At 42.4% G+C, this 7,866-nt stretch overlaps 1 pseudogene; it reads right to left on the reverse strand.

The window, feature by feature from the left end:
- Positions 1–691: 691 nt before the first annotated feature.
- Positions 692–7,866, reverse strand: part of LOC122320457 — a 7,513-nt pseudogene continuing 338 nt past the window's right edge.

Genomic DNA, 7,866 nt, shown 5'->3' on the forward strand with positions numbered 1-7,866 from the left:
GTTAATCTCAAACATTACTTTGTTTCTTTTACTTTGACATGATCTTATATGCGTCACTAATAATATGACGGAATATTTGGCTACGGTAAAAGTGGATTCATAGTTAATCTCAAACATTACTTTGTTTCTTTTACTTTGACATGATCTTATATGCGTCACTAATAATATGACGGGACATTTGGCTACCGTAAAAGTGGATTCATAGTTAATCTCAAACATTACTTTGTTTCTTTTACTTTGACATGATCTTATATGCGTCACTAATAATATGACGGAACATTTGGCTACCGTAAAAGTGGATTCATAGTTAATCTCAAACATTACTTTGTTTCTTTTACTTTGACATGATCTTATATGCGTCACTAATAATATGACGGAACATTTGGCTACCGTAAAAGTGGATTCATAGTTAATCTCAAACATTACTTTGTTTCTTTTACTTTGACATGATCTTATATGCGTCACTAATAATATGACGGGACATTTGGCTACCGTAAAAGTGGATTCATAGTTAATCTCAAACATTACTTTGTTTCTTTTACTTTGACATGATCTTATATGCGTCACTAATAATATGACGAGTACTTTTTGGCTACCTTTTTCTTTGGATTCCCCAAAAATCCAAAATTATAATTATCAAAATAAATTTAATAATTATAATATTCTTTCCATTTCGTTATTTTATTAAATATCGAATCATCAAGCAAAGGATAAGCTTCAGTGGATCGCAGTATGGCAGCTGCTCAACCACTTACAACACCTTGCCTGTTACAAAAGTCGTTTACAATTGATTCTAGGCTTTGTCATTGTATTAAATAATGTTTTTATATGTAACTAGCGCGGCATCAGGTGATCGAAGATCCTCCCAATTTACTATGTTACAAATTACATTGGCATCACATCCATTGTCGTTTATAAAATGAATTATAAACTTTAAATGGTTTAGAAGCCATACAATGCAAATTGCCCCTTATTTATCATTGCAGTCCAGCACGGATACGACCTTAGAGGCGTTCAGGCATAATCCAACGGACGTAGCGTCATACCACTGTTCGCTCGAACAAGTATTGTGCCATTGGTCCGTACCTGCGGTTCCTCTCGTACTACGCAGGAATGCTGTCGCAACAACGTTTTGTCATTAGTAGGGTAAAACTAACCTGTCTCACGACGGTCTAAACCCAGCTCACGTTCCCTTGCATGGGTGAACAATCCAACGCTTGGTGAATTTTGCTTCACAATGATAGGAAGAGCCGACATCGAAGGATCAAAAAGCGACGTCGCTATGAACGCTTGGCCGCCACAAGCCAGTTATCCCTATGGTAACTTTTCTGACACCTCTTGTTAAAAACTCTTTAAACCAAAAGGATCGATAGGCCGAGCTTTTGCTGTCCCTGTGTGTACTGAACACCGAGATCAAGTCAGCATTTGCCCTTTTGCTCTATGTGTGGTTTCTGTCCGCACTGAGCTGGCCTTGGGACACCTCCGTTATTATTTGAGAGATGTACCGCCCCAGTCAAACTCCCTACCTGGCAATGTCCTTGAATTGGATCATACCTGAGTAATTGGAGTTATACCAAATTTTCAAATCAAAAATACATAAATGCATCGTTTTATTAAAGAATTTGTTTGCGATTATATAACAAACTCGTGATACTTTGATCAAGAAGCTTGCATCAAAACCCAATACCATAAGATATAATAAATATATCCGTATAATGGCTAGGAAATGATACACGTTCCATTTAATCAAGTAAGTAAGGAAACAATAAGAGTAGTGGTATTTCATTGGCGATATCAAACCGAAGCCTAATATCTCCCACTTATTCTACACCTCTTATGTCTCCTTACACTGCCAGATTAGAGTCAAGCTCAAAAGGGTCTTCTTTCCCCGCTAATTATTCCAAGCCCGTTCCCTTGGCTGTGGTTTCGCTAGATAGTAGATAGGGACAGTAGGAATCTCGTTAATCCATTCATGCGCGTCACTAATTAGATGACGAGGCATTTGGCTATTTTTTTTTTTTTTTTTTTTTTTTGATCGCTAAGGAAGGGAAATCTTCGAAAGATACTACTAATCTCTTATTAGAGTTCATAGCATGCACGATTCACTGTTCTATCAGAACCGAAGTTCTACAGCGCCTACGTACTAAAACCCTCCTCATATGACAACTTGCGATGTTTATACCTTTTTTGGATGTTGTGCCAAGGTAGCAGGCAATTTTGCATAACCACAGTGCTTTCATCAACCCGCACCGCCAGAGTAACCGCTCCAATACATAAAATGTCTAAAGCAATAAATGCCTCCTTTCACTGCCCTGATACTGATGATATTACTATCACCAGTAGCTAGGAGGTCCTTTGCAATCAATCGTTTTACGGACTGACTACTCCAGATCCCCCTCCAGTTTAGTGTTGCGGAGTGGAACTCGATGTCACATGTCCCTCCGTATTGTCGCCGCAATTCAGTACGTATGTCCGGTCTGTCGTATCTCTCGACTTTGCGTTTGTGCGCATCGTCGATCGAGTGTCCGTCTGTCACAACCTGAGCGTCTATCACATAAATGTGATTTTGTCGGATAGCCACCAGGTCAGGTTTATTCAAGCCGGATTCGCATTGCAGACTTGGTTCGACATGAACAACGCAGCCTTTTCTCTCAAGTCCCAACTTGATTGAATTTACTACGCTGTTGTGTCTAGCTACCCGCCTTCCATGCGTACGGTAACATTTCTGCAAGATGTGGTTTGTTGTTTCGGAAGCATCACATCCTGCACGACACAGTCTATCCAATTCGTGCCGTCCCCTCGTAGTACGAGACTTTGAAGGTAGGGCATTTATCCGCAACTTGATTCCGTTCAAATATTCCTTTCCTGTTAGTAAACGCGTGGGTTGACTTACCCATCCATGTTGCTGGTGGAATTTACCAGCTTCACGGAGACCGCTGCCATCAACAGACATGTACAACCTATTTGCCCAGTACGACTCTATGTCCGAACGTGAAAGCAGTTCCGTACCTCCCGCTAGTAATCTAACCCGGGCCCGCCGCATTTCGTCGTCCATGAAACAGCTGGCCGCCTCGGATTGTTCGAGGTGGGGCCACTTAATGCTGCTCAATCGTTTTAAACGAAGCATTGGAGCTATCCATCTTAATGATGGGATCCCGAGTCCCCCAGAATTATGGGGGGCGTGGAAGAAGGATACTGGCACATCCGCCGGAAGATCTAACCATTTCCGGATATAGAATCGTACCAATTTGTCAGATTTTCTTAGAACGCCTATCGTCACACTCCCAAGGGTCAGCTTGTGATAGAGTTGTGGGATAAGGACAGTCCTAAGGGCAAATAACTTCTGTTGTGGCTTCAGGGGGGCCCGTGTCAATCTCAACAGCTTCGGACCGAAGTCTTCCGCTGGATTGTACCGGGCCCTCCCCTCCGCTGTGAACCGGATACCTAAATACTTCCACTCGTCGGTGCGCTTCATTGAAGGACATTCTCGCGAGCCTACACGAAAGCTGTGTTGCGTTACAACACTACACTTTTGTTTCGGCTGTCCCTTTATGCTAACAGTGAAACACTTGTTAGCATTTAGGTCGAGTCCCACAGAAGACAAAAAGTCAACTGTTTTGTCCAACAATTTTTGAAGGCCCATCGGAGTTTCCGCAAAAAGGACCAGATCATCAGCGAATGCTGCCGCGTTTATCATGGCATTTCCGACTTTGGCACCAATCTCTTTGGGTAGGGATCTAAGCAACCGATCCATGATCAAGTTGAATAGAACTGGAGACAGAGGATCCCCTTGCTTAACACCTCGCGCAGGTCTGATCACATCTGATATCCAGCCCTCCCCATTGAGTGTGGTGCCCCCGACCTCGTACGATCTCTGTACGTAGTCGACGAAATCCTTTGGTAGGCCATATGCAATCAAGGTGTTTTTGATTGCGGCATGAGATACAGAATCAAATGCCTTGCTAACATCTAGTGTCGCGATGTAGCATGATTTCCAACGTTTATGGCTTTCCCTCAGAATTAAGTCGACTATCGTCGCATTATCGGCACACCCATCGGTAGGCAGGAACCCCCGCTGACGCGGGTCCCAATTGATTGATGAGGTCAATCGGGTTGCTAGAATAGCATTTAGTTGCCTAACCAAGACCGAGGGGACCGAAATGGGACGAAAGTCTTGCGGACGAGTTGCCGTCGCCATCTTCGGGATGAAGATGGTTCTGGCCAGTCGTGATGGTTGTGGTAGATTGCCGCACCAGAGAATAAGGTTCATTATGCGAAGCATAATACCCGTTGGAATACTCCTGGCAGTTTTTGGAGATATCCCGTCAGGCCCCGGAGATGAAGATAATGGCACCTTGTTTACCCTTAAGTCCCGTTCATTAATAGGGGACCAAACCCTCTCAAGCGCGTGTTCCATGTGGAACCGTGTGTTCTCGCAAGAGCTTGGGCTGGGTTGGGTCATCACTTCTCTCCAGTAGGGTTCCATAATTTCTCTGTTTGGCATTACCGACTCATCAGCTCCATCAAGCAAGGATTTTATGCATCTCCCCTTATGTTTGTCCCAGTTACGCTGCACCATTGCGTACTGCTGCCTTCTACTTTCCCTCCTATTTCGGGGCCTCCGGGGAGGCCTCGTCAGAATGTGGGGTGCATTCTGTGCCGGAAAAATTTCCAGGAGGTAGTTGGACAAACATTGGAGAGTGGTTTCCGGTCCAAGATCCTCCGCCCTATCGATGATAGATTGAAGGACCTCGGCTCTCCACAGGGGATTACATACTACGGGGCGGTAGCCCCGTAGTTTCCGCATGATTTCGCCAGACTGTACAGATGGAATAATTCGGGATGCTTCCGATGGCGATACTCGGTGTTCTTGCTCGCTATAACTAGGGCGGCGCTGTGTGGTTCTTAATTCTGCAACTTCTGGGGTGGGAGCAGATTGCCCTCTTATCTGCTCCATTTTTGCCTTATAGTCACCCCTCTGTCGAATTTTCTTTATTCCTTCGACGCTGCGGTGTGTAAAAAAGTCCGCTAGTTGCTTATTTGGATGCCGTAAGATACCACTTGCTGCAAGCTCAAACTCCTTTCTCGCCATCATCCACTTCTCTTCCTCACTCCATCTTAGGTTTACGTCTACACGCCGACGAAGTTGATCAAACTCGTCTTTGTGCATACGTGACATGTGAACACCAAGCCCTCTTTTAGAGCTAAAGATTCTTTCACATATCGTACAGGTGACCCTAACCAATGGGTCGATTCCTGCACTATGGTCATGTTGGGCTTCCAGGTTAAGTACCACAGAAGTGTTAGGTCTCCGAGGCTCGTTTCTATTAGTTGCACCAACATGGAAAAGTTCTAAGGGGCTGGTAACCCCAAAGAACCATTCGCCGTCTCGAATTAGCTACTAGTCAGTAAACTGTCTAGCACCCGGAGGATACCACGAGGAGGTTTCGAGACGACTTGGTTTGACTTCCTATGACTGACGAGATACGGGATTACACCACTTCTGCATATTCCATCAAACCCTGGAGCCACCAGGGTCACTGGTTAAGATCTCCATCCTCCTTAAGAGAGTCATAGTTACTCCCGCCGTTGACCCGCGCTTACTTGAATTTCTTCACTTTGACATTCAGAGCACTGGGCAGAAATCACATTGTGTCAACACCCGCTAGGGCCATCACAATGCTTTGTTTTAATTAGACAGTCGGATTCCCCAAGTCCGTGCCAGTTCTGAATTGATTGTTAATTGATAATCGTTATAATTAATAAGAACTAATCGGTTTGAGCCAATTAGTATTCTTAAAAATTTTAGCAAGAAAGTTCCACAATTGGCTACGTAACTAAACTATCCGGGGAACAAGTAACCACCATAAATGATAGACACTCTATTTACCCAGAACGAGCACATAAACCATGTTATTGTTTCCCAATCAAGCCCGACTATCTCAATCTTCAGAGCCAATCCTTATCCCGAAGTTACGGATCTAATTTGCCGACTTCCCTTACCTACATTATTCTATCGACTAGAGACTCTTCACCTTGGAGACCAGCTGCGGATATTGGTACGGCCTGTTGAGAAGTTTGCGTGTCCCCACCATAAATTTTCAAGGTCCGAGGAGAAAATATCGACACAACAGTATATGTCATGCTCTTCTAGCCCATCTACCATATCTCTCTGCGAAAGACTTCCATGGTAGTACGGCTATAAAACAGAAAAGAAAACTCTTCCGATATCTCTCGACGGCTTCTTTATGGTCGTTCCTGTTGCCAGGATGAGCACGAGGCCCATATTTAATAACAAACGGATACTCAACAGGTTACGGAATTGGAACCGTATTCCCTTTCGTTCAAAATTATTCAAGTATATTATTTTTGGCTTGTATATATATTTATTTAGTCATTAGTTTTTTACTTGAAAATTTTCGGCTTTCGCCTTGAACTTAGGACCGACTAACTCGTGATCAACCACTGTTCACACGAAACCCTTCTCCACTTCAGTCCTCCAAGGTCTCATTCGATTATTTGCTACTACCACCAAGATCTGTACCAATGGCAGCTCCATGCAGGCTTACGCCAAACACTTCTACGCATACCATTGTACCTTCCTACTCACTAAAGTTTCAAAATTTATATTACAAGTAATATAAATCATCTACTTTAGCGGTAATGTATAGGTATACAACTTAAGCGCCATCCATTTTAAGGGCTAGTTGCTTCGGCAGGTGAGTTGTTACACACTCCTTAGCGGATTTCGACTTCCATGATCACCGTCCTGCTGTTTTAAGCAACCAACGCCTTTCATGGTATCTGCATGAGTTGTTAATTTGGGCACCGTAACATTACGTTTGGTTCATCCCACAGCGCCAGTTCTGCTTACCAAAAGTGGCCCACTGGGCACATTATATCATAACCTTAAACTTCATATCAAGAAAGTTAAGGTTCTTACCCATTTAAAGTTTGAGAATAGGTTAAGATCGTTTCGACCCTAAGGCCTCTAATCATTCGCTTTACCAGATAAGATTATTTTATATAATATTAAAATGCACCAGCTATCCTGAGGGAAACTTCGGAAGGAACCAGCTACTAGATGGTTCGATTGGTCTTTCGCCCCTATACTCAATTCTGACAATCGATTTGCACGTCAGAACTGTTTCGGTCTTCCATCAGGGTTTCCCCTGACTTCAACCTGATCAAGTATAGTTCACCATCTTTCGGGTCACAGCATATATGCTCAAGGTACGTTCCAGTTAGAGGCATAAATAATATAAATATCATTATACATAACTATATAGAACGCCCCGGGATTGTGTTAATTAACTATAAATAGTTAAAAAACTAATCCCATTATTAGTCAAGTTAATTACGCTATTAGGTTTATATCCCAATAACTTGCACATATGTTAGACTCCTTGGTCCGTGTTTCAAGACGGGTCCCGAAGGTATCCTGAATCTTTCGCATTGTTAATCATACAAGTGCATATAATAAACACAAAAATCATTGATAATTATGCCATTATATAATTCCGAAAAATTAACGCACTGTAATCATATAAATCTATCAGCACTTTATCAAATTAATGACATTTATTTTGTGTTAAAACGCAAGCATTTTAATTTAAATAAACTATAAGCCATATTTTATGATAAATTTTGTATGCTAATAGATTACAATGTCCTTATATGGAAAAAATGCACACTATTATCATAATATTGTTTAAATATTACAATTTTAATGATGAATTTTCCATAATGGATATTCAGGTTCATCGGGCTTAACCTCTAAGCAGTTTCACGTACTATTTAACTCTCTATTCAGAGTTCTTTTCAACTTTCCCTCACGGTACTTGTTTACTATCGGTCTCATGGTTA

Source organism: Drosophila ficusphila, unplaced genomic scaffold (genome assembly GCF_018152265.1).
Source record: "Drosophila ficusphila isolate 14025-0441.05 unplaced genomic scaffold, ASM1815226v1 contig_543, whole genome shotgun sequence".
NCBI classification, from domain to species: domain Eukaryota; kingdom Metazoa; phylum Arthropoda; class Insecta; order Diptera; family Drosophilidae; genus Drosophila; species Drosophila ficusphila.